A 25,304-nucleotide genomic window follows, 5' to 3' on the forward strand; every position below is an offset into this window, starting at 1 on the left:
GACGTAATTAGGGGTGCCGTGTAGCTTCCGGAGTACTCTCTCGGAAGACGTCTAATCTCCCTCTCTCCGCTGACATAAGCAGGTGTTATGCTGCAGCTTCGAGCCAAGCGAGGTCACGCAATCTTTTCGCCGTAGTTCCTTTGGCTGCAGGTGGGGGGAAAAGCTAGAGTTTTGCTTCGCGATTATGCAGCGGAATCGCAATATCTTTTTAATAAAAAAGATGTTTTTTCTATCGTCAGGGACAGGATAAACAACTTAAAATGATGAGATGCAAATTATTTTAATTTTAAAATCGTTGCACCCCCCTTTAAAGATGCACTCGCCAGGACCAACTAGACGACAACACGTGCGTGGATGTGTTGCACGAAAGTTTGATATTGTCTTTTTTTTTTTGCATGTATGCTGCACGTCAGCGGACTTTACAAGAAGATGGAGGCACTCTGTCAGGATCAGTCGTACGTCATTTATGGTGACCCTGCTTACGCCTTCAGACGTCATCTCCTAAAACCCTATGGAGGGGCCACGCTCCAGCAGCGACAAGTCGATTTTAATAAGGCGATGAGCTCTGTGCGTCAAGCTGTCGAGTGTGGCTTAGGGAGAGTGGTCACAGAGTTGGAATTCGTAGACTTCGAAACAAAAATTCAGAAAATGCTTCTGCAACGGGTGCCGCAGATGTATAAAGTTGCAACCCTCCTCGCCAACTGCTATACAGGCTTGTATGGCAGTCAGGTCACGTTATATTTTCATGTTGACCCACCCTCACTGGAGGAATACCTGCAGCCTAGAGAAAGAATATAATCCATCTTGGCAGTTAAGTTATGAACAAGTTTTTAAACTTTTATGACATTATTGTCATCCAATGCTGCCCGTTTAATTGCTTCGAAGGTACCAGGTTAAAAGTTGTACTGCACTAGCATGGCACCGTTCGGAGAAGCAGTTTATGGTTGATTAACTTCCTGCTGCATGTACCTTCATACAACAGTACAAACTTTCCAGATATTTGCACTTTTCCCGAACCTGCTTCCTGTACTTCACGCTGCTTGAACCTTCATATAACAGACACAACTTTTTCACTTTTCACAATCCCGCTTCTTGTAGATAGGAAGCAGGATTGTGGAATCTGGAAATCTAGGAAGCAAAATTGTAAAAATTTTGAAAAGTTTTATCCGTTGTATGAAGATTCAGGCAGGGTCAAGTTAACACACCATAAACTGCTTCTCAGAGCGGAGCCATGCTAGTAGAGTACAACTGTTAGCCTGGAATCTTCGAGGTGTATAGCTAAACGGGTAGCTTCTGATATCAATAATGGCAATAAATTGTGAAAACTTTTCATAACTTTAGTTTCAACTGGGAGCGTTTGTCTTAAAGGGGCCCTGCAAGGACTTCTTTACTGGCTTTTAATTTGCACCGAACCTGACCGCACTGAACCTAGTAACTTAATAAAACTGTTCTTTTCTCGAATTCCGCTTTATTTTAGAAGCCATAGGCAAAATTAAAATTGCAAAAACAAGAAAAAATAACGTCCTTCATGACGTCCTTGGTTGCTTGAGTGGCCGTGAACTAAACGAGGGGTAGTGAGCTCAGCGATCGGTCATGGCTGCCGCACTCCGTGTCGACGGCTCCAGGGGGCGCCACTAAAGCATGTTCTGGATAGGCTGTATGAAGCGGGCAGCTAGGGCGCCTCGCATTGTATTTGCTGCGCGATTAAACACTAATTCGGCATGACACTTCATTGGCCACAAACGACAGTAAACACGGTGTAAAGATCCGTTCAGAACGGGAGCCGCTTCGCGCTGCCATAGCGCAAAAAGGCCAACCGCAAGTCAACGCTGCTCGCCGAAGGCCTTGGGAACGCTCGGAACCGGTCGGATCCTCCAGTCCGTACGACCGCAGCGCCGCCGCGTACATCGGGAACCTTTCTACGCTCGCCGCTCGTTGGCGACTGATCGCACTACACCCTTCTAGTATACGCCGCCTTTTCCACCGTCTGGTGGCGGGTATGTCGACGGGTCATTTCTTGTTTCCGTACTTTATAAACTGCATTTGTTTCTTTTCTGATCTAAAATATTCAACAAAAACAAATTTTACAAATAATTGAGACGGTTCGCGCCACTTATATTTTGTATTTCGACAAAAATAAGCTTTTAGCGGCTTTGACCAGTAGTAAGCTCAGGACCCAAGACGTCACATATCACTCGCTTTCGGCACCGCGGGTCGCCTTCGTAGGTGGAGGAGGTTTCCGCGTCGTCCGGTTAAAATATGACGCACTGATATTCCGTTACTCTGTCCGTGCCCGCTGGCTTGCCCAAACCCCGAGGGACGTGGAAACCGCAAAAAAGGTAGACGCTTAAAAATGATGGCAGGGCCCCATTAATATGTAGACAGAAAAAGTGGTGAACTCTGGTTGGAGTGGTCAGTCGTTTATGAAGTTCTGCCTGTGTTTGCAGTCTGTATGCTATGAGATGTAATTATCGTGAAAAGGATATTCGATTCTTCTTATTTACTGAAAAGCATGTCATTATTTAACATCTTGGACATGCTGCATGTAGGCTGGGTGCGAGCCTGCAGCATCACTGTCGGTACACCATTTCTGTGTTGGCGCAATATATAAATAACACTCGTTAAATAAAGATTGATAGAGCAATGATATCAACCAATAAGCACTATAAAAAAACTATAGCCGTCGTAGTTCCCGTTTGTGCAATGTGTGATAGTGCAGGCTGGTGATAAGTTATAACCAGTTATATATTTAGAAAATGTGGTCTTACTTAGTCATACATACTGATGATGCTATGTTGATGTAGTAGCTATCTGTTTTGTCGCAGCTGTGATAAAGAGGAGTGAATGAAATATATATTGCAGTAGTTCATTGTGATAATGAGTGCAATAATGAAGTGTTCTTGGATAATTTATTTACCTATCAGTACAATGTCTTGTTAAGTCACATATTTAGGTTAAGCGTCCTGTGTTTCAATTCGGGCTAAATTTTTAGCAGCATGTATTACCTTAAATCTGAAACCCTGCTTTTGAATTTGTCTTGTCAGGAGCTCAATTCACAGCTACGGCTGAGCAACCAGCAATCGCCTTTCTTCCGCTGCTCTCCTCCTTTCCTCCATCTGAATATTTCACTCTTCTGTTTGGAACTGTCGCTCCTCTGCCTGTGCCCGCCTTTCTTCCGCCAGAGCCGGCCGTGCTTCAGCGCAGTCCTTGGCATCTTGATACTTGAGTTGCTCCACCGACATTTCCTTCTCTCTCAGCGCCATGTCCCTTTCGTCGAGGGCAAAACGTCTGTCTTCCCTTGCGAGTTCCTGCTCTGACCGGCGCTCAAGAAAGTCCATCTCGGACGACTGTTGCCTTCTTTTTCCTGTGTTAAAAAAAATACTGTGTCAAGAATATGATGATGCAGGAGTATATTTTACTGTGCAGTTGTCACTGCTCTGAGATACCACCAGAAATGCCATTTCAACGCTGGAGATAGAAAGCCTGGTTCTGTGTCTTCAGTTTTTAATGATTATTGCTAGTTTAACAAGCATTCCCTATTGAAAAAGGCCAATATGAACTCGGCTTATTGGAAATATTGTATTCCAATGAAGTTGATGGAAACCAATAAAAACTTATTGCTATCCGATTAACCCAATACGCACGATTGGAATTCATATCGGAGCACAATATCCCGATATAGTATGTGGTTATTGGTATACAACAGGATATTGGAGCACAATATCCCGATATAACTTGCGGTTATTGGTATACAACACGATATCGAAGCACAATATCCCGACAGAACTTACGGTTATTGGAATAGAATACGACACCGCGTGCATATTGGTGACCGACATGGACATACTGCGCCCCCACATGATATATAAATATCGGTCGTCGATCACGGGCCCAAAGGAGAATACAATATCGCGTGGATAAATCTCAGAACGAATTCCAAGTTACCAACATGAATTACGTCGGCATATACCGCGGACTAAGAGGATACGTAACACAGTCTTGATCGCCCGTGAAGCAACACGTGGATATCGGTACGCCCACATATACGACATCGCGTGAATGATATTGTAGAACAGCAGGAGTTACCATACAGCAATACGAGAGAGAACGATATTGGAGGTGGATACACACAGAACACAAACGTTCCGCGTTGCAAACACATTCACATTGATCGAAAGCGCAAGTGTACGTACGGCACACAGTACACACAGCCTCGAGCGCTTGAAATGCTAGACAACCACCAAACCATTCAGAATAACTAGCTGGGACACCCGCGACCTACCTTTCAATGAGAAAGCCCAATAACGACGTGCTCATTGGAGTGATCGTTTTCAAACAAATGTTTATTGCAGTTTTAATGCAACAAAAGTTAGGTTACCGATGTTGGAACCCAAATCGAACGCGATACGTGACAATGTCAGTTCGCACGATAAACTAATGAGGATTAATGGGCTTGACAGGTCACGTGCTTCTTACCCGCACATTTATCGATATTGACCCATCTTTCTCGGTAATCCTACGTCGTACACAAAATCCGCAACCACACACGAGCAGATTTCACCCACCACTCTTCGTCGCTTGTTTCGCAAGATTCACACACTGTAAAAAACGGCGGGAAAAATACGTGCATTTGCGCCATCAAACGGTACGTTACAGACACGTCTTATGAGAAAAGTTTCCATCGTCAACCCGCGCGCGCGAAAGCTCGAGCGCTCGAGCTTCGGAGGCAGTTCGAATTCCGAAGGGAGGCGAGCCGAGCAAGCCGCGAGTAGCCCATCGAGCCAGACAAGCAGCTGAGCGAGCCGCCGAGTGGCCGAATCCGCCGATCCAGCCAAGCCTAGCCAAGCCGCCGAGATTACGCGATTGCGCCATTGCGTAGCGACCACGACCGCGCCAACCCGGCGAGACAGCGGCGATGGCGGGACCGACGGATAACGGCTCGTCAAGTTCGTCGCGCACTTGGCTTGTGGGTTCCAAGTGAAACCAACGCACTTTCAATCGCTTCGAAAGGTACGTATATATGACTTTATTACTTGCAGCATTGAGTGCTTTGATCACAGATCAAAGTGAACACTGAAGGACAGAAGGGATACATGATGTTTTGAAATCGCAGCTTATTTGAACGCATGCGTCCCCTGCTGAAAGCGTCTGGCTGTGCTCTGTTGCAGACGTCATTTCGACTGCGTGTACTCTGATGTAACTTCAGTCAGTGTTTACACTCAGCTAGCTATCACTCGGCTTGTTATCTCATGTGCGAAATAGACGTAGAAACCAGCGCCTCGTCTCTTTCGGATATTGAACCTCCAGCCCCCTGGCTCCCAGCGTGCTTACCGGCGCAAACCGTTCGACGTGTTGGATTATTGGGCTCGTTCGAAGAGGCGTTGTTTAACGCTCGCGAGTCGCCGAAGTGTTACCGGAGCTTCTCTTTACGAAAGTCGCGATCGACGCTGGGCTCTGAGCTCGTATTTTTTTTTCCCTGGTAGACTAAGAGTGCCGACCATTCATCTGTGGTGCGGACTGGCGCCGTACGAAGTTGAGAAAAGCTAGCGAGTCTGTCAGATTTTCGTGACGCCGCCCAACTGCTCTGCTACCGGCTGAGCTCAAAAAATAAGGTAAGAAAAACAAAACAAAAAAAAAACGCGTTTTATAATTTTCAATTTTTTTTTGTCATGTTTTATTTCAGTTGCCGCAAAGTAAATCGCGGCCGTACGTCGGTTGACTCCCGATTACTGTCTCTACATCGTAGATTGTCTCACCATAATGGTGCCTCGTTGGTGTGATCTTATTCTGGGCCCGTTTGCTCGAAGCTGGTTAACTAACCGCGGTTAACCGGATTTCCCTACGAGGGGGAATTTTAGGTCACGTGACCTGGAGAGTAGGGACGCCGGAGTCAAATAGTACCTAGCATCAGACAATATGGCTGCTTCGGCTGCTCGTCACGCTTGGGAACATTTATTTTTACGAAGATGCGTCATCCTCGTGCCACGAAAGGAACATTTCAACACCGAGTCTACAGTCGGAGTCGACGGCAGCTCGCCCACCGCCGGACGGCGAGCGTGCTGTGGGAGCAGGGCTACGCTTGACTGGTCACGTCAAGTTCGAGTTCACGCATCGCCCGTGGACTTGTTTCAACGAATGGTAGAGTCAGCGGGATCTTCAAAATATATTACCTAGGTGAGTGCCGCGATGTTTCACGAGAAAGTTATGAGATCGTACCGCTATCAAAATGTCATGTCAGCAGATCTTGTGTTGTAATCAACGTCCAGCTTTCTCTTTTTTCACTTTTGAAACCTACCTTGAGCCGCAGTCGCATGGTAGTGAAACAAATCCCTCCGAAAAACTGCCTCTAATCGCGGAGTCTGGTTTATAGTACAGTTCGCCGTGTATTGTCTTTGCAGCGCATCCACAGCACCGACGACCCCCTTGCAGCGGGAGACGGTTCAACGAAGGCAAGATGTAGACTAAAAACTTTCCTGGGAAGCAAATATCCGTTACCTCAATATAAATATCCGGCACGGATGCCGGACTTGTACTACTGGGAAATAAACAAAGCTTCTATCATGAAAAAAGTGTCCATGTTTTCTCTTGCGCCTGTCTTTCGTCAATTTATTTTGTTTTGGGATAACTAGATGTTTTGTTAGGGTTATAAGGAGAGACATAATTACGTAGCAGACGATCACAACCAATCTGAAATCGAAAATGAGTCAGGCGACATCAAGCATCAGCATGAAACGGCGGAGGAATTGGACATTGGATGAACAATTACAACTAATTTGGGTAGTGGGCAAGCGAAAATATCACATTATAGGGAAGTTCAGTGCTGCGATCACGACCCAAACAGAAAGACAGGCATGGACTGTTTGCGCACCCCAGACCAATTACAGCAGTGTTCGAAGAACCTTTTAAAGACCAGATTGCTGTACCGCTTATACAAACACGAACAGCCCACAGGTAAGCTCATTGTGTTCTTAAATTTAAAAAAAATATTGCATTGCTTTCGTGATAATATATGGTCAATCAGACCTAGCAACGTGCATGTGGACATTTGTATATTCGTGCACCTTTGCCCTCTGCTGGGAGTCGACTTGTCGTCTTCTAAGAACAGCAGTAAAATCAGTGTTACAGCATCAAAAGACCATTTATTGCAGTTTATGTACAAGTTCGGCACAGGTTGTCTGGAACTCGTAAAACCGCTCTAGTGGAAGACCCAAAACTTTGGACACAATATTAACACCCTTTTATAGCACAATGGTCTAGGCCAACCGAGGCCGACAGGCCAAACTGTAAGAAAGTAAAAATTGCATGATTACATAGTCCACAGTTTCAGCAATGTTATGTCACAGTTACTGGATGTTTAAAAGAATGCCTCATGCAGTATTTGTTTATTTTGATTTTCCCATGAAAGTTTCATTTACATACTTGGTTGAACAGTGAACCCCACCTCCTTTGTTTTTGCTCATGACTCGAGTAAGTAGTAGACGAGACGAAATTACTATGCCTTAATTCATAGGTGCTGGGCCAAACCCCCATGTCTTGACGCCCCTTGTCGAAGCCGTCCTCGAGACGATCGGCGAGGACTTTCCCAATCTGTGCGGGTTTGGTTGCCACGATAGGTGACACGGAAGAGTAGGTGACTGGTTTCTAGACCCGATTGTGTGACGAGTAAATGGTGCTAAGGAACCGGTCATAGTAAAGCAGAACTGTTGCTCCAGGCGAAGCTCTAAAAGACGAGGAGAAATGTTGATAACAAGATGGGCATGTCGCCATTTGAACAGCATTACTGAGGAGTACTTTTATATAAAGACCAGAGGCCAGATTCCCGAAACATTCTTACGGCAAAAAAGTTAGCAAATTTACCTTGCGACAAAGTTACAAACTTTTGAGTATTCCCGAAGCAAAATATTTTTAAGTTTTGCGCAAATTTCGACGAAATCTGTAACTTGTGCAAAACTTCCGAACATTTTGCTTCGGGAATACTCAAAAGTTTGTAACTTTGTCGTAAGATAAATTTATAAGCTCTTTTGTCGTAAGAAAGTTTCGGGAATCTGGCTTCAGTTTTATTTCAACCACAAATGTTCAAAGGCGGGTCGAAGTATAAGTCACAAAACCATCTTCCAGAGTACACTCGAAGATTTGACAAGACAAAGCGCTACCACATTTCTCATTATTTTCAGCAAGGCTGAAAGAGTTTTACCGAAGCTACAAATTTATGAAATAGGACGGCACGCAATGAAAAAATCAGGACGTAAAGCTGTTTACCATAATCTAATAAAAATGAAATGAAACAAAGTGGAAATGGATTTTTTTATGCTAACTGTAACAGGTTTTCAATATGTAAATTAAAATATCACACACAGTGCAACCATCCTGTTGCTAGTTTTACCAACTTAGGAAAATTGGCTCAAACACTACCTTCATTCCAGTTGTGAAGTTAACGACTCCCATGATGGTAACCTGTGCAAGTAAAAGCAATGCCAGTGAAAATATGTGCTGTAATGTTTAAAGTTGTCCTATCAATGTGCACAGTGCAACGAGATTTGACTGGAAATGTGACCACTAATTTTATGAACTGTTAATCACATAACTACACATCTGCATTTGAACCTTTAGCAGTGAAAGTGTATGAACACATGCCTGCAAATGTTCTTCACAACCAAATGCGCATTTTCCTACACCTTGTATTGGGCAATTGTGCAAGAAGTAACGACACAGTGCTCCAACCTCAAGCCCGCATGTCGGTATATAAACCAACTTAGCTAGCAAACTTTGTCCTCTGCACCCACATGTATAAATACATTTTGGCCCAGCATCGGCATCTTTATCAGGGTTACAAGCTATGCACAGTGTGTTCTCTTTGCCCATACTGACAAGAACAAAAGCTGACCACTTTTTACACATGCATTTGTCGCAGCTCCAGGGGAATAGATCAACAGCCTGGTCCCTCTGGGAGCGGAAGTGCTGTACGAGAGTCTGCCACAGGAGGCGGTGCAGCGGGCTCCAACGAATGTGCCGTACAGCTGACGTTGGTGCCGGGAGGCTTCACAGCGGTTCCTGCAGGAGACAGAGAGGCAGCAGCAGCTGGAGGGAGCGAATCTCCTGCCGGAGAAGGGGTGCACAGAAAGGGTTAAACAAGCTGCCACGGCAACGATCGCAGCAGCAACTGCTGCAGAGGAGTTCTACCATCAGTCAAAAAATTACTAGAGGAACGAAATAACTATAAAAATCTTTAATTGGACTGGAAACACAGCGTGCAGAATTGTAAATCAAACTGTTAAAAAAACATTTAGGAGAAGAGTAAACGTTGACATATTATGCTGTTTTTAATTTGCAATTTGAATGTATTTGTTTACACATGACAAAGCCAACACAGCTGCTGAGAAATAAAATTCATTTTACTTGCAACTGTCAATAGATTTCTGGATTCAGATCTGCTATACTCCGTCTCGTCCTACGATGGACTAAAAAGTCCAATGCTACAGGCCGCCGGGTCAAATCACGAGCCTGTTTGAAACCATGTGGTATATTTGCTATGGGCCCTAGTCCTTCGTCGGGTGAGATGAAATATAACTAAACCATGTACAGTGTATTAAAAATTTTATATATGAACATTGTATCACAGAGGATAAGTTCTAAAAGGTATGTTTGACGACTTTACATCATTGAGAGTACCTTGCCAGCACAGTGCACTGGCACTCAAGACCATGCGAAGCAGCATGCGCAATATATTAGTATACTTACGCTTAACCGATGAACTGGCTAATGATGGCGTACCAAGGCTCATTGCTTTCGTCACGACCCGCTGCCACGGGGGCTCGACGGGAACCTCTTCGGGGAGGAGAGTCCTTGGCATGCTGCAAGGGTATATCTTGGCCAGGTTGTGCAGGACACAGCAGGCGACAGTGATGTCACAGCATGACTCTGCTGCATCCTCAACTCAGCATAGAGGCAGTGGAACCTACGCTTGAGCTGGCCTATCGTCCTGCGCAGTGTATAAATAGAGCAAGATCTGTTATCCTTTCGGAGCGATTTAACAAGAGCACCTAATGTGGTCGGCATGTGATGTCTATCATCGCTCCAGCCCATTGAAAACATGGTATTATGCCTAATATTTTATATTTTTGCTGGAATATTTTAACATAGTAATGATATGCAAATTTTGTTAAGATACCAGTGATGTGATTGGTCCGAGTCATTTTGGTGCAGCTCTTGGAGCAGTCAAAAGTCAATTTCGGAGCAACAAAAAGAACTTCTGTAGCATAAGCACACATTAATTTTTATTCATACCAATGTAAGCATTATGTCAAGCTTACTTTTTCGGCCTGTCCAACTAAAAGTCAATGTCCACATTGCCCTCTCACATACATTCAAACCTTTGTTAGCATCAACTGCACAGCAGGAGTCCCTCAAACACAAAACTATAGCGTTTAGTTGCATAGAGAAGCACCATGACAAGGTGACAAGAAGGTGAGTGATGAAGCACAACACAAACTGCTTTGAATGGTTATTTTAGGTACCGAATGCCACTGCAATAGTACAATAACATTGATCACATAAACTGATGCTTCCTTCAAGTTCTAGAGGTTGTAATAAAACTGCAATTTATAATTCAGATAAAAAGCAAATCACTTGTCATTTGATTATTAACATAAATTACATTTTTTCTGTAGAACTTCATAGCAAAAACGGCACGTGAACGAAACTTAAAAACAATCCCGCCGAACTCGTTCAGGTTCTTCCCGAGATTCCATCCACTGCTTTTGTCAATTTAGTTCTAATCTACTCACACCTATAGAAAATTGATAGCTAAACAGATGAGTTGGCATAAATAAATAAACATACAAAAGAGCACATATAAATGTTCTTGCAATACCGAAGTACCCTTACTAAATCTTGAATTCGAAAAAGGTACCGCTAGGATCTCACAATCTATCATATTTACGAGCTGAAGTTGTATTCAGGAATTGTGTTGCGTCTCGCTTTGGAGGAGCGCTTTCCGCTTAACACGGAGGTGCGCTGCGGCGAAGCAGGACATGCAAAATCGCGATGCCTACTCCGCGGTGTTTACTTCTCTGCAGTACACCAGAGCACGGTGAAAAGCGCACTCAACGACACTAGCTAACCCTCCAGAATAAACAGACGACTAAAATGAAACTTATTACGAAACTTCCAGATACTGTCTGTCATTCATACAAAATGTGATCGAATAGTATGGTATTTGAGACGATAATCAAAAGTTTTGAAAACCTGAACACTTGCGTAAGCGTATCATAACGGTCCGGCCGGGCAGCGAGGCCCGAGCTATTATATTTTCGGTATTATTAAAGTGACATTAAGTTTTGGCAGTATGTTGGAGCAAATTCCTCACATTTTGGTTAAATGTAGCAGAAGGTAGCAGGGTCATCAGTATGGGGCAAATGGCGCAGCAATCGCATCACTGATATAATGAAAATGTTCTTCGCAAAAACCTGCAAAGAAAATGCAGTTTGAGATAAGCAGTATTTAAGAGGATATGTTTGAATATGTCTGTACTCAAACTGTCCAAAAACAAGACCTGCATAAGCCAATGTGTAATTTGTTTTTCACATCGCAAGAATTGCTTTTTTTTCTAATTGCTTTACATTTAGGCATTTCTAACAACTGCTATTTTTTTTTTAAAGTATGAACTTCTAGTAAAAACTTGTAGGTTATTAAACCCAGTCATACAGCACCAACAGGAAGGATATGTTTCAGAAAACTTCTATTCTGGAGTACAAACAGAAAAGAGCGAATGAAATAGAATAATTAATGTGACATAGAGAGTTAGCTGACAAATGGTTGAACCTTAGAATAAACAACACAGGCTATGGCAGTAGGTTATAGCCAGCAGTATAAATAAGGTGGAGTAGAGATACGCCTTCCTTTCCTTGCTTCTGAGGAGCCGTAGCCTTCTATGCAAGAACATAAAAATGGTAACAAATGTAAAGTGCAGGCACAACCATATGAAAAAGTTTAGGTGCCTCAAGGTGCCGAAACCCTGAAGCGTCGAACAAGGACGCATAGCCTGGCTTTACCGTTCCACGATGCTCCTCGTTGTGCTATGTGACGCATTGTAGGCGACCTCCGCTGCTGAGGATGGAGAGAAGAAGGGCGTCATCAGCCATAGCTTGCCAGGTGCAGCCGCTATCTCCAAGCAGTAGACCATCGTAAACGCCATCGGCCAGCTTGCCTGACGCCGAGCCCTCTGTGAATATCCTAGAGTCGTGGGTGCTTCCAGGCATCAACAGCACCCGCGACCGAAGGAAGCCCACCGACCTCAAAGAAGGCCTGTTGCAAGGCATGACCCTCAGCTTCACCTGGCCACCTGCATTGTAGATGAATTTGAGTCAGTCTGTAGCACTATGACATTAAAAGCGATGGTATTGTCGTTGTGATCACATGCTTAGAAATAACACACCTATCATTCATCTTCATCAATAGCGGGCAATAACAATCTTGTCCGCACAATGACAGTACTCAGTAGCCGCAAGACTAGCTCAGTAGCACCAAGTGCATAGTGGGGAGTGTAGAAACCAGGCTGTTTATAAATATGTGCACTCCTACTTTATTTGTAGTTTCGTTACATTTGCACCTGCACCAATAATCGGTACTAAGGGAGTCATTTTGTACACTCCAGTTGATTTGTGTAATTTTTACTGCTCAGTCCACTGGTCTGCATGTCACGCTCATAACCAAAAAACACATATCGACTGCTGAAGCAACACTATTAATGTTCTGTTAGGGAGGTACCAGTAAACGGGGGGATCGATACGCTGGCAGATATTCATGCTAGCAAGTCTACAGCTTAAGAAACAAAAACTGAAGGGTCATTGCACAGGTGGTGCGCCGTAAATAAATTCCAGAATACATGTGCTGAGAAGACCACTTTCAACGAACTCGGGTATTCACGCACCAAAATTTCTATACAAACGGTTTCTGCAATAATGGTGATTGCTCATCGAGCAATCTAGGCCCAGGCTTTCTTCTTGGAAAACTGGCATGCACATGCGCCTAGTATGGGGACGCGCCAGGTGATGCTCCAAACCACTTACCCTATGAAGTCTCGGGCACGACGTGACAAGGCCAGAGTCTCCCGCCTCACAGTCCGCGAAGCAGTGGAGACATGCACGGGGATGTAGTCCCCTGCGGTGATGAGGAAGTTCTCCGTGGCGTAGAACTACAGGGTGACAATGACCTGCTGCTCTGCAGAGAGGACGCGGCTGCGAGGCGTCGGCCGCTCCAAGTCCGGGCGCAGTGGGTCGGCGAGGAACACAATGCCCGCGCGACCCAATCGAAAGCGCTCCTAAAGTTCGTCCTCGTCGAACCCCTCCAAAGGGTTCAAGCGGTCACGGAACACACGCTGCCGTCCCCTCATCACAACAGCGTACTGGGCGAACACGCGCTCTCTTCGATGTCGGCGTCGCGTCACAGTCGACATTGCGTTCCTTATCTTCGCCAATCCGTCCGCAAATCAGTTGTCAGTCAGTCGGCGGGCGAGTCGGCGGGTCGGTTGGGAAAACGGCAGAAAAGACAAACAGTGATAATCAGCTGATAATTAAAGCGCGGAAAACGTGCGTTGCAAGATACGTGAACTAAACGACAAATCTATAAAGACCGTTGCCAGAACCGAAATCAACGCTGTAAACTTATGCTGTGTTTGGCGAAACAATACATGCATCAAAATATTTATGATGTTTTGAAGTATATATATATATTTTACGAAAAAAAAAATAAGAAACACTACGATAAGATGTCGGTTTTATTTTTTTTAATAAAGACAAAACTAGCGAAAAAGTTTCCTAAAAGGCTATTTGTTTTCTTCGACCGGCAGGTGGCGGGAGCTACCGCATAATAATAAAACACGGAGAAATTGTGCATCGAGTTTTTGTCGAACGCGGCTAGGTACTCGGAGGTACCTAGGTAGGGAAACTCGGTTAACTTTTAACCGCGGTTAGAGTTAACCAGATTCGAGCAAACGGGCCCTGATATCGTTACATCTTGCTTTTTCATCTTGGCACACTTCTAGACGACCTTCTACACGTTGCACTCCTTGTCGACATGTCGCTGGTGTTAGAGACAAATCTGAAGTCGCTGTTTGCTCACTCCTTGGTGCACATATTTCATGTTCAACATCAGGTATCTGAAGGAGGCGCCATGAAACCCTGGAGTTTGTTTAGAGGTACCTCAACATACTGCATTCAAGTGTCGTTTTGTGTGTTATAGTTTCCTACAAAACCAAATTGCACTTTGTTCGTAATATACCCTATAACTGTTCACTACAATTAAAGTTGCTATGAAACTTTTCCCACGAGAGGTGACTCGGCCAACGCAGCCTGAAAATTCCTCGCATAATTTTTTTCATGGGTCGTTTTGGACATTGACAAATTTTCTTGTGAATAATGAGTGTTATGCACATGTGTTCTACTTTTCGTACAGGTACTTCAGTTGGATAAACCCCAGCGAAGGCAGCAAGACAGTCTCATGGGGTCACACCAAGGATAACTGCATTCCTGCTCGAGTCCCGAGTCTTGTCACCAAACTTCACTGAACATAATGGTACATTCCGTTTCCTTAACTTTTTTTTCTGAAATGTGTTTTTTTTTTATTGTTGCTTTTTTCTATTGAAAAAAGGGTAGTACAACGTTTAAACACCCAATGTTTTTTTTTTTATTTCTGTAAAATGTGTAGTAGATCGTTTAAACACCCAAGCGTTCATAAATTGTCTCTGTACCAGACAATAGGGTGTCTTATACTCTATTTCATATTTAGCGTGCAACGCTGTCAAAGGTACTAAAGTGGTGTGCATGAAAAAATAGAAAAAGTGTTACTCCGCGCGTTTCGTGGACACGAGTGGTAGAAGGCGCTGCTCTGGCGGTATTGACGTCTCAGTGGCCGTGATTTGAATCCGTTTTACGCGCAAAGCTTTTTGGTTTTTTTTTTTTTAGACATACTTTTTGTGCAAGATTGTGCGCATTGACGAAGTGCATATTTCAGTTCCTCCTTCTTGATTTTTATTTATAAGTCGCCGAGAGGCCGGATTTCTACCATCTGGTCTGCCGCTTTGCAAGTCTTATTTGCCTCCAGCACCGAGTTATATTTTTCTTTCGTGCAGCGTGGAATGAGGAATCGCCCTGATAGCGGCCTTGTCCCAAAATTTATAATAAGACGTTAATCGACAATAGTTGTGGCCTGTACAGTTTATTTTGAAATAGCTGTCAAGGGTAGGAATCTCCCTCTCGGAGCACTTGCGATGCACCTTCAGGCGAATGGCGTTCTGTGTGAACTCGTCATGCTTGACGGTCCCCGTGCTCGAAACTTTCACGTTGCGAGGTCTTTGCTTCGGGGACGCCACCTTGCCAGATAGGCACTGCGCCTTGCACTTCACGACAGTACAGGGCACACTCCAGTGTCGTTACTGTCCGTCTCCAGGACTTCACGACCGAATTCTCCGGGGAATGTATTCTTATACTCCCGTACACATTGGCGATCATCTGCTTGCACTCTTTCAAGATTTTCGCACAACGAATCTTCGAAAACATCCGAGCAGGAAAGGTACTTGAGCTTGCTGCGTAAGACGCCATCTTCTCAAAACCAGCCAGTGCCACACAACCCGAAAACCCACAGCGGCTGCCACACGGATGAACACGAAAACAATTTAAGGTGGTTTACATTATCTTTTCCTTTTTCTTGAAAAACATTTGTGCTCCGTTGAAATCATAACGCCAATATCAGTTACTAGCCCCGAGGAGGCACATTTTCCGACTTTTTAAGATTTTTCTGCAGGGGACGCACTATCTTATGGGGCGAACGTAGGCACGGTCAGCAATGCAAACCGGTGCGCCAGCTTTGACTGCGTTGCACTCTATGTATGAAACAGAGTATAGGATCGCTTCAGACGGGGCAACCTTTCCAGCAATTTTGGGCCTGCTGGCGGGTTGTTCCCTAGTTTTCCCTAGATCGACACGAATTGCTGAGATTGGGTCCAGCTCGAAGCGGACGAGCAACTCTGACTACTCGGAGATGTTTGAAGCGGCAGCAGCCAATCAGGAATGCAATATTTTCACGTGACACCCCTGTGGTTGTGATGATGAGAACTGAGGACTTAGTTCTGGTTTGAAATGGATCATTTTTGAAAATAAACTGTTTCAAAAAGACGAGTTAGTATTCTCAGCCCAATTTAAAGATATAAAAACATGTTTTTAGGATATAACTGTGTGTCTAAATACTGTAAGAAAAATAAAATTTCATGATGATGATGGCAAGTCGTAGCAATTCGGTTGCTGCATGTGAACGCGGGCGGCCCGTGTTGCTGGTGTTGCGACATGAAGTTGCTGGGCGAAATTGTTCCGTCTGAAGCGGGCTTTAAGGAACCCGAATTCAAGGGCCGTGGAGCTCTGGGGCAAGCCCACCTGGAAACATTTTTTTTTCTTTTTTGCCTTTTTTAGTATTTAAATAGATATATATATATACATATATACTTTTTTTTTAAGTTTTAACATATAGATGCACAATTTACACGCTAATTCATTTTCAGAGGCGCTTTTATTCACACTCTGTGGCTTTCTAGTGCTTGCAATAGCTTCTCGGTGAGCTAATGCCAGCTCTGCAAAGGGAGAGGGATCTTCCCACGCTTTGCAGGCTGTAAAGCTGTGGCTTGCAGAGCTCTAGTGTGTCACACCTCGCTCACTGGCTTCATCGCGAAGCATAGGTGCTGCATGAGTCGCGCCACACCGTAAGCCCAAAAAACGGTTGGGTGACAAACCTGGGACCATTCGTCGCTGCATTCAGCTGTGGTATGGTGGCATGGTCGGGGCATGAAGCAGGGGTACAGCTTGGAAATGCTGATCTTCATGACATTTTAAACACATTTTTCATTACTTTTGTGTCGAGTTGTCAGCATTCTAAAGGTGAGAAAGCAAGCAGCAGCGACAGCAAGAAAAGAACAAATTAAGACCGCTTTCACCAAGAATCAATTACGAGCACTAGAAAGGCATGGAGTGTAATTAAAACGCTCCTAAAGGTGAATTAGCGTATAAATTAAGTACTTGTGCCTCAAAAATACAAAAAAAACAATGTAAATATAGTTATAAGGATACAAATATACACCAGGAGGACTTGAACCAAAACTACAGTCTGTAAGTTTGAAATTTGACACCTGAAACCACTTGGCCACCACCCAATTTCATTTCCAGGTCGTTCATCGAGGTATATGAATTTTGTTTGCAGCTGTCGGCTGCAAGAGAGATTGCCTTCTTTTCATTTACTTTACTATTCCCACCAAATATGACAAGTGATAAAGAATAGAACCTCATTTGGTTGGCCGAGGCACTGTGCTTGCATCAAGGCAAACTAGCCTGTCTTGCTGTGTTCATATTTTGTTTCATCATCTGTTTAGGATTCTGTTGTCGCTCATCAAAAGAAGAAAAAAGAAAACTGACTAATTCTGACTTATTCTGGTGTGCAGGTACCCTTGGCAGTAAACTCTGCTAAATGGGGCAAAATATAGATACTTTTTTTAGCAAATATGCATCGTTTTAGCAAAATGAGCTACACTATTTGACTAACGTGAAACAGAACGAGCCTCTCCACTTGGGTCTTTTTTCATCTCTCGCAGACACTATTTCCTGCTTTTTGTGGTTTGTATCAGACTTTTGTATTCTGTCCGGCCAAAGCATCTGTGTTACGCTAAGACTGGGTTCTTTAGGATATTTACAGGTATTCTTCGCAGCAAATGGCTTCCAATCAGGAACACGAGTTCGTTCTCGGCCACCGAGAGCAAGTATTTTCAAGGTGAGCTATTGCCCGCCTATGAGTTTTGTATTTCATTCCTCTTGAATGCCATAACTTATGTGTAGTGGTCTTGCATTAGTATTTTGTTGTCTCTCTTCTGCAAAAACACCCAAGTTTGACTAAGACCAGGTTCTTTCTTATACATGCAGGTCTTGGTGGCAAGCACCAGCCAATCAAGGCCAGAAGTTTGCTCTTTGCCGCGCATGGCAAGTGTTTTCAAGGTGAGTGATTGACGCCTATCTGAGTTGTGCGTTTCATTCCTCACAGACACTCTATTTCCTGTCTGTATAGTGGCCTTGTTTCAGGCTTTTGTGTCTCTGTCCGGCCAAAGCATGTGTGTTAGACTAATCTTTAGGATATATGCAGCAATTCTTGGGAGCAAGTGGCTGCCAATCAGGAACACGAGTTTGTTCTCGGCCACCAAAAGCAAGTATTTTCAAGGCGAGCTATTGCCCGCCTATATGAGTTTCAGCATTCATCAAGGAGCGCAAAATCAAAGCCCGGGGGTTGGCCATTGCAAAAATGTTGACTCGGAAGCGCATTGGGAGGAAGCTTTATAAAAGTATCCACCTGCTTTTACAAGACAAACCAAAACTAAGAATGTGGGTTCCATTTGAAAAAAAAAAAAAAACATTGTCAGCCCGAATTAACTCGGGGGCGGCACTGAGCAAACAAGCCACGGTAGAGTATGCTTGGTTCAGGCGTTTGTAGGGGTGGTAGATAACTCGGTGTTTTCTAAAAAAAATATTTTTTTTTCTATAAGTGTGGTGGTCGAATATTCAGGGATGGGCATTGAGTCGGGATGTTAAGGTAAAAATTTCATCCACATGTCGGGATTCATGTGCCTTGTCCCCCTAGCGAGGGGGACAAGGCCTTCAAAATTTTGGGTTCGCAAAAGGGGTGCGTCAGTATTGACGTCTCATTTTATATCATTCGTCTCAATTTAAAACACACTATAAATGACATGCCTGAGATTCGTTTGGGTGTACTTCCTCTTAGCAAGTATATGGTTCTGTCTCAAAAAGGTCTAATCTGATGTTGACCGCTCCTCAGGTCTCCACCGACGATTCATCAGGACGAGACCCGACCGGGACAATAGGGAGGAACGGCTTAAGCTAGGGAGGCTACATATACGACAGCTTCTTGCGGACAAGAAACGAAAATAGATAGATGGTGTGTGTTTCATTTGCTATGCCTTTTGGCGTGCACATTATGTTTGTTATGTTTCAAGATTCCTGCAGAGTTCGGTTTCAACTATATTAAAATACCGAGCATGCGTCCAGGTCGCAGAAGTGCCTACCCTCTGATTCGGAACGATCCGCAAATAAGCAAAGGGCATACCAGACACCCATCCACCTGTTTTGAGCCATGCTCAAAATATTGAAAGAGCACATCAAGCGCCAGGTGCTGTGGCGCCTTTGCCACAATAGCGCCAGTCGCAGGGCTGACAGATCCGTGACTGGCGCAAGCCATGGCATGGCCTTTGGGAACCAGGGAATCGAGATTAAAGAAGTAGCGCAGAAATTGGAGGCGAGTGGTGAAGGTGAGCACAGTTAACAGAAAACAAGGATGACGGGAGTTCCGTCGCATGAGGCATCTGTGTCCCGTGCATGTAATTTTGAGTGTGCCGTAGGTGGCTACCCAAAAAAATTGTTACTTGGACGTAACTAATCGCAAACCTCTCTTGCAGTTTCCATGGCCCACAAGTTAGCCGGCGCCAGTTCATTCTCGTTCAAAGGTGAGGATTCTAGATTTTCTAGATTGCTCTGAAGCAGCAATACTGAAGCCAGAGAAGCGGTACGGCATATTTAATTGACAGAACGACTGGGGACGCTTTCACTGAAGCTTGTTTTGCTGCAATACACGTGTGTATTGCAGCAAAACAAGCTTCAGTGAAAGCGTCCCTACTTGTTCTGAGCTCCGTCAATTAAAGGTGCCGTACCTCTTGTCTGTCTGGCTTCAGTGTTGCTGTAGGCGACAAAACGTGTGCCCAGTTTTGTCACAAGAGGCATATTATGTCACGCACATGTAATTTTGAATTTATCCGGCTTAGTGTGCTGTAGGTGGCTGGTCAAAGAAATTGATACTTGGACGCAGCTAATCGCAAATCTTTCTGGCAGTTTCCACAGCCTAAGAGCTAGCAGGTCCCAGTTTGCTTTTCTTCAAAGGTGAGAATTCCAGATTCCCGAAGGAGGAATACTGAAGCCATATGACCGGTACAGCATTTTTAATTGACGGAGCTCAGAACGACTGGGAGCTCCTGCATTGAGGCTTATTTTTCTGTGATACAAGCGGGCGACATTGACACGTGCCCAGTTACGTCGCAAGAGGATATCTATGTCCCGCGCATGTAATTTTGAATCTTTCAGACTTAGTGTACTTTACGTGGCTACTCAAAGTAACTGCTACTTGGACGCAACTAACCACAAATCTCTTTTCCAGTTTCCACGGCCTACAAGCAAGCAAGCAAGCACCAGTTCGTTTTTCCTCAAAGGTGAGCATTCCAGATACTCTAGTTAGGAGCGAAGCAGGAATAGTGAAGCCAGACGAGCGGATACATATATTTAATTGACCGAGCTCAGAATGACCTGTGGCAGTGGCATTGAAGCTTATTTTTCCACAATCAAACGCAGACATAATTTTGAATCTACCCGCTTGGTGAAGGATTGCTACTTGTCGCGAACTAATCACAAATTTTTATTTTGCAGTTTCTATATAACTACAGCTGGCAGGTGCTGTTTTCATTAAGGTGAGGATTTCACATTCTGTTTTCAAACATCAAGTTTTTGAATGAGAGTCCTAAACAATTAACTTTCTTTTGCAGTCAATGCCAGATCCTCCAGTTCAGGAATATGTTAAATATATTTGGTATGGATAAGTCCAGTGTTTTGCTTCTTTATTCACAATTTCACAACAGCAACATTTGTTTAATTTATCACTCAGAAATGCACACAAGAAGAGACTAGGTTGCAGAGAAATGTTGCGCTGAACGTGATATTCCAACTCGTATATAGTTTTATTGGTAGCCGATATAATATATTGGATTCCAATATCCATAATACGCTGAGTACATTGGAATCGTAAACCCTTATTGGATCCCCATACGACACATGGGGATCCAATAAGGGTTTATACGGTATTGGATTCCAATATTTTCAGCGTATTATGGATATTGGAATCCCATAACAAATCCTTATTGTAATACAATACAATAAATGTAATGTTTTCCAATACACTGTCTATATTGTATTGCAATACAATAAAAAGATATTGTTTACCAATATCCATAATACGCTGTTTATATTGGGGTTTTCTAATAGGGTTAAGGAAGGTATGCTAGCCAATTAAATGTATAAGTGGTTTTTTGGTCCCTTTCATGATAGTAAAGCTACTGGTGACATTCGGCACTGTAATTTGAACTATGTTTCTTCACTTACGCCTGGCACCTGAAGGTCTGGACGTCGGTGTGGGTGTAAGTGGCAGGTTCTCGTTGGTACCTGCACCACTTGGGGCGTTGTCAGGGCTCCTGACAGGCTTGGGGGGGGGGGGGGGGGGGGGCTACCAAGTTATCTTCTTCCTCTCTCTCTCGGCATCTTTCATATGAGCCTGCATGAGGAGGTTCAACGCTGGTGAACCCCCCTCACCACGGTCTAGGGATGGTAGAAAGAAAACAGTAAAATGAAATAAATCTGTAGCATTTCTGCTTCATATTTTACATAGCTAGCTAAGTAGGGCTGCCTCTCGGCCTCTCAGGAGAGGTGTTGTAACTCAAGGGCTTAATATATATTTGAGTACCTCGGCTATATAGGCTGGCAAATAACTGAAGAGGGAGCGAGCAAGAGTGAAGTGGGAGCTCAAGAGCTTAGACTAAACAGAGAGTGCAATGATGTTGCATAGGTTGTACATTAATGTGTCGCAGGCACGTGGCCAGGGGTGGGGGGGGGGGGGAGGCATGAGGCTCGCCCCTCCCCCTCCCCGAAATCTTCCATCTTGATGGGACCTCCTCTCCTCCCTTCCATCATACAGCATTTTGTCATGGGCGGGTCCCCCCCAGAAAAAAAATCCTGGCTACGTGCCTGTTGTGTCGTCCTCATCCACACCTCTCGAAAATGACTTCCCAGAAGCCTCAGTGTGACCATTAATAGCTTGCTAAGAGGGTTTCCTTTTTCACCACCTTTTCAGGAAACATTGGCTACTATCCAGAAGCTTCTAGGAGAATACTTTCTACCTAACCAACCTAAACCCCTTTTGTGTTTTGCTGGGACATGCTTTATTCTGCGAAAGTTCACTCTCTAAAATGCATAACTAAGTAAAGACAGGAATGAGTTGCAATGAACTTCCATTTCCTGCTAGAATAAGGTGTGTTATTAGCATACTGTTCTGGTTCCTCATCTGCATCGACCGCTGACGTTGATGGCACTGGCAAGTGGGCGGTGCGGGCCACGGCTGCATCCATCGCTGCCTTCGCTGCTCGTACCTGTGCAGCAGCTGAAGATTGTGGTCTGCGCTTGCAGGCGGTTGCTCCTGAGCGCCCCTTCATTGGTGCAGTCTTCGGTCGGTGTCCAAACTCTCGTGCAAGGTCGGATATCTCCTGGAGAAGCCGGTATTTTTCTGCACACTGCTCCTCCGCTCCAGACCTAATGAAAAGGATGATTTAAAATATTGATTTCTCCTGTGTTATTTAGCGTTGTCACTCTCACTGTACCGGGTTGAATAACTAAAGAATAATCCACACTCAAAAAAAAAAAATATGTGAAACTCTCAGCTAAGTAAAGTTGATTCCATCAGCTATTCACCCCGACAATGATGGAACTTACGAGTGTTTGGGTTTCATTTGGGTGTAATAAAATTTTTGAAAATATCTATCAAATGTGTATTCAGTAGGCCCACATTTGTTGAAGGAATGCAATGCATAAGAAATCTTAAGTTTACCCTTAAGATTTCTTATGCATTGAATTGAATGATGCTTTGTGCCTTCCATCGAGCAACATGCCCCATACTCAAAATTTCTTAAAAAGGCAAAATTGTACGATGTGTGTACCCTCCAACTCCCCTTTTCTTTTTAGATAGCTAACACTTCTTGATTCCAATTCATACTTTAGTTTCATCTAGTGCATTTGATCATTAAAATTAGGCCAAAGTTAAGATGCAAGCTAGGTCGCTCACAGCGTATTAGGAAAGCTGACAGCCTTGTCGTAGTACTGAACAAATATAAACGGTTTCCCACGCTACCCTGCATGCAGGGAAGTGAGTGATATGATGAAAACACTTGCTACGAGTTAGGCAGCTGTCGCATTCGATCTTTTTATGTGTTTTTCCTTAATGGTGGGTTACCCTAAATCATATTGCACTTTTCCAGCCGGGCGTGGCGATCTATGCTCTGAAATATTTGCGAGCGAGGCTTTTCTTACGCGCGAACGGCCCGCGCGAACGGCCCGCGTACATGTGTAATCCAGCGCCCATGCCGACACACCCAGGCCCGCACGCACTAACGCAAGCACACAGACACCTTCTTGCGTGCACTGAAAGGTGAGACCAAAATGCAACACTTACCTTCGCAAATTGGTTGTGTCCTGTTGTCGGAAATAGCCCAACAGTAGGTACACACGGTCCAGGATTGCCCGAATTGTGAAGACCCGTGTTAGGGCCACTAGAAGATTGATATACACAAGAGTCCAGCCTTCGGGTGACGCAAAAGGGTACACAGCTCGAACCTCGCGGAGAAGGCAGAGGTCTTTGTCGACTGTGAACCGCAGCCTGAGGCTTGCCGGCATGGTCCGTCGTTTTGCGGGATCATCGGACGCAGCCATCTTGTTGGGGAGAGCGGAAGAGCGAAACTGCTCCTTCCCCCGCTCTGCGCTGTTGAGAGCGGAACGTACGCTCCCTGCGGTAACTACGCTCTAACCCAGAGCGGGCCGCGCATGCGCAGTGGCGACTCCGCCCTCCGCAGAGCGGACCGGGCGCACGAAAACGGACTACTATAACTCTCTATTGGCAAACACGCCACGCTCAGGAACCTAGGGTTCAACCCTTAGCGTACTCTAATTCCACACACATGTTAGCAGTCTGTCTATTTTAGAATCCCGGAGAGCTTTTCGAGAATCAAAATGTTTGGGTAGTTATTTTATAGGAGCTTGGTCTCTACCATCAAAAACAGTCATAAAGGGGGCGTCATCTGAACATATCGGCAAAGGGGCCACGCTTAGAAACCTAGGGGTTAAAGCTTAGCGCACTCTAACCCCGCACATATGAGAGACCCCTTGCTCGGTACACTGGATCAATGGGCATGCGTTCCAGGGATACACACGCGTTGAAATTTCCCCACGGCGTGCAATTCCCGTAAAGAGTTTCGATGAAATTTTAGTGTCGACGACAAGTGTCTATGAAATGTGTGTCCACAAAAACGCTAAACAAAACGGGCTTTCAGAAAACGCCGGGCAAATGAGAAAGTCTGTGTTGAACCTGCGGTTGTCACATGAATCTAGACAGGCAGTGCCTGGCGACTGCAGGTATAATTTGGGGGAAGTTATTCTCCCGGCTGCCTAATTATATAAATGATCGGAAAAGCGCCCGTAGAAGAACGGTTAATTTTTAGCAAGGAGTAGGTTGCAGCGAACTTACGGTGAAAATAGCGGACTTGAAAGAAGTATACCGAGATAAATGTCAACACGACGGTTCGGATACTGGTAACGACCTTCTATATTAGGGGGTTTTGGTTTGAGCCGCCCAGTGTTCTGACTGTACTGTCTATCTATCCTGTTCTTTTACTACATGATCATATCTCCCAGGCTCAAAAATAGAGTCGCCTTGATGTGTTGTTAACTTACTTTTGAAAACCTATGAAGAGAAAGTCAGTCTTGTACAGATATTCATCCTTCTAAAGCTTTTTCCAGAAAATTCTCAAGTGACATAATGTACACAAAAATGCGGCGCATCTGAAAATTGAGATATAATTTCACGTGCTTTTTAGGTTTGTAAAAAATTGACAATAAAACGTTTGAAAACCATTGTCTTTAGTCTCGACAATTTTCGTTATATTTAGCTATGGCTTTAGCTATATTAGGGTTATACATTCCAGCCGTTTGGCGGCTTTCGTTGGGACCATCAGACAACACAGGTATGTTCTTTAAGAGTTTAACCCAGAGATTATTGTGCAGTCGATGCTATGCGTGTCCTTGGTTTTCAGACAAGCGCCGTGCTCTCCCTCCTTTAGCTTGTGTAATCACGTGACCCTAACCGGAGAGACGATTGACTTAAAACTCGCATAGTGTCTACCCTGCTGGCAATACAGAGTGAACGGGCAATTGCGTAAGGGCTAGTATAAGGAATACCAAAGAAACTGCCCAGCCCAAAATATACCCAAAAACGTGAAGTGTCAATATCCCATAATTTACCCCGTCTAACCCACGCCAAAATTTAAAAAAAACAAAAATATCATAAAGCCGTTCACAACTCCCTGCAACACCGAATTAGAGCGCAGCTCTTGAGGAGGAGGAGGA

The 25,304-nt window shown here is 44.4% G+C and overlaps 1 pseudogene; it reads right to left on the reverse strand.

Moving 5' to 3' along the window:
- Positions 1 to 2,954: 2,954 nt before the first annotated feature.
- On the reverse strand, positions 2,955 to 23,615 carry LOC8043569 (annotated as a pseudogene).
- Positions 23,616 to 25,304: the final 1,689 nt, after the last annotated feature.

This window comes from Ixodes scapularis, unplaced genomic scaffold, assembly GCF_016920785.2.
Source record: "Ixodes scapularis isolate PalLabHiFi unplaced genomic scaffold, ASM1692078v2 ptg000712l_1__unscaffolded, whole genome shotgun sequence".
NCBI lineage: Eukaryota > Metazoa > Arthropoda > Arachnida > Ixodida > Ixodidae > Ixodes > Ixodes scapularis.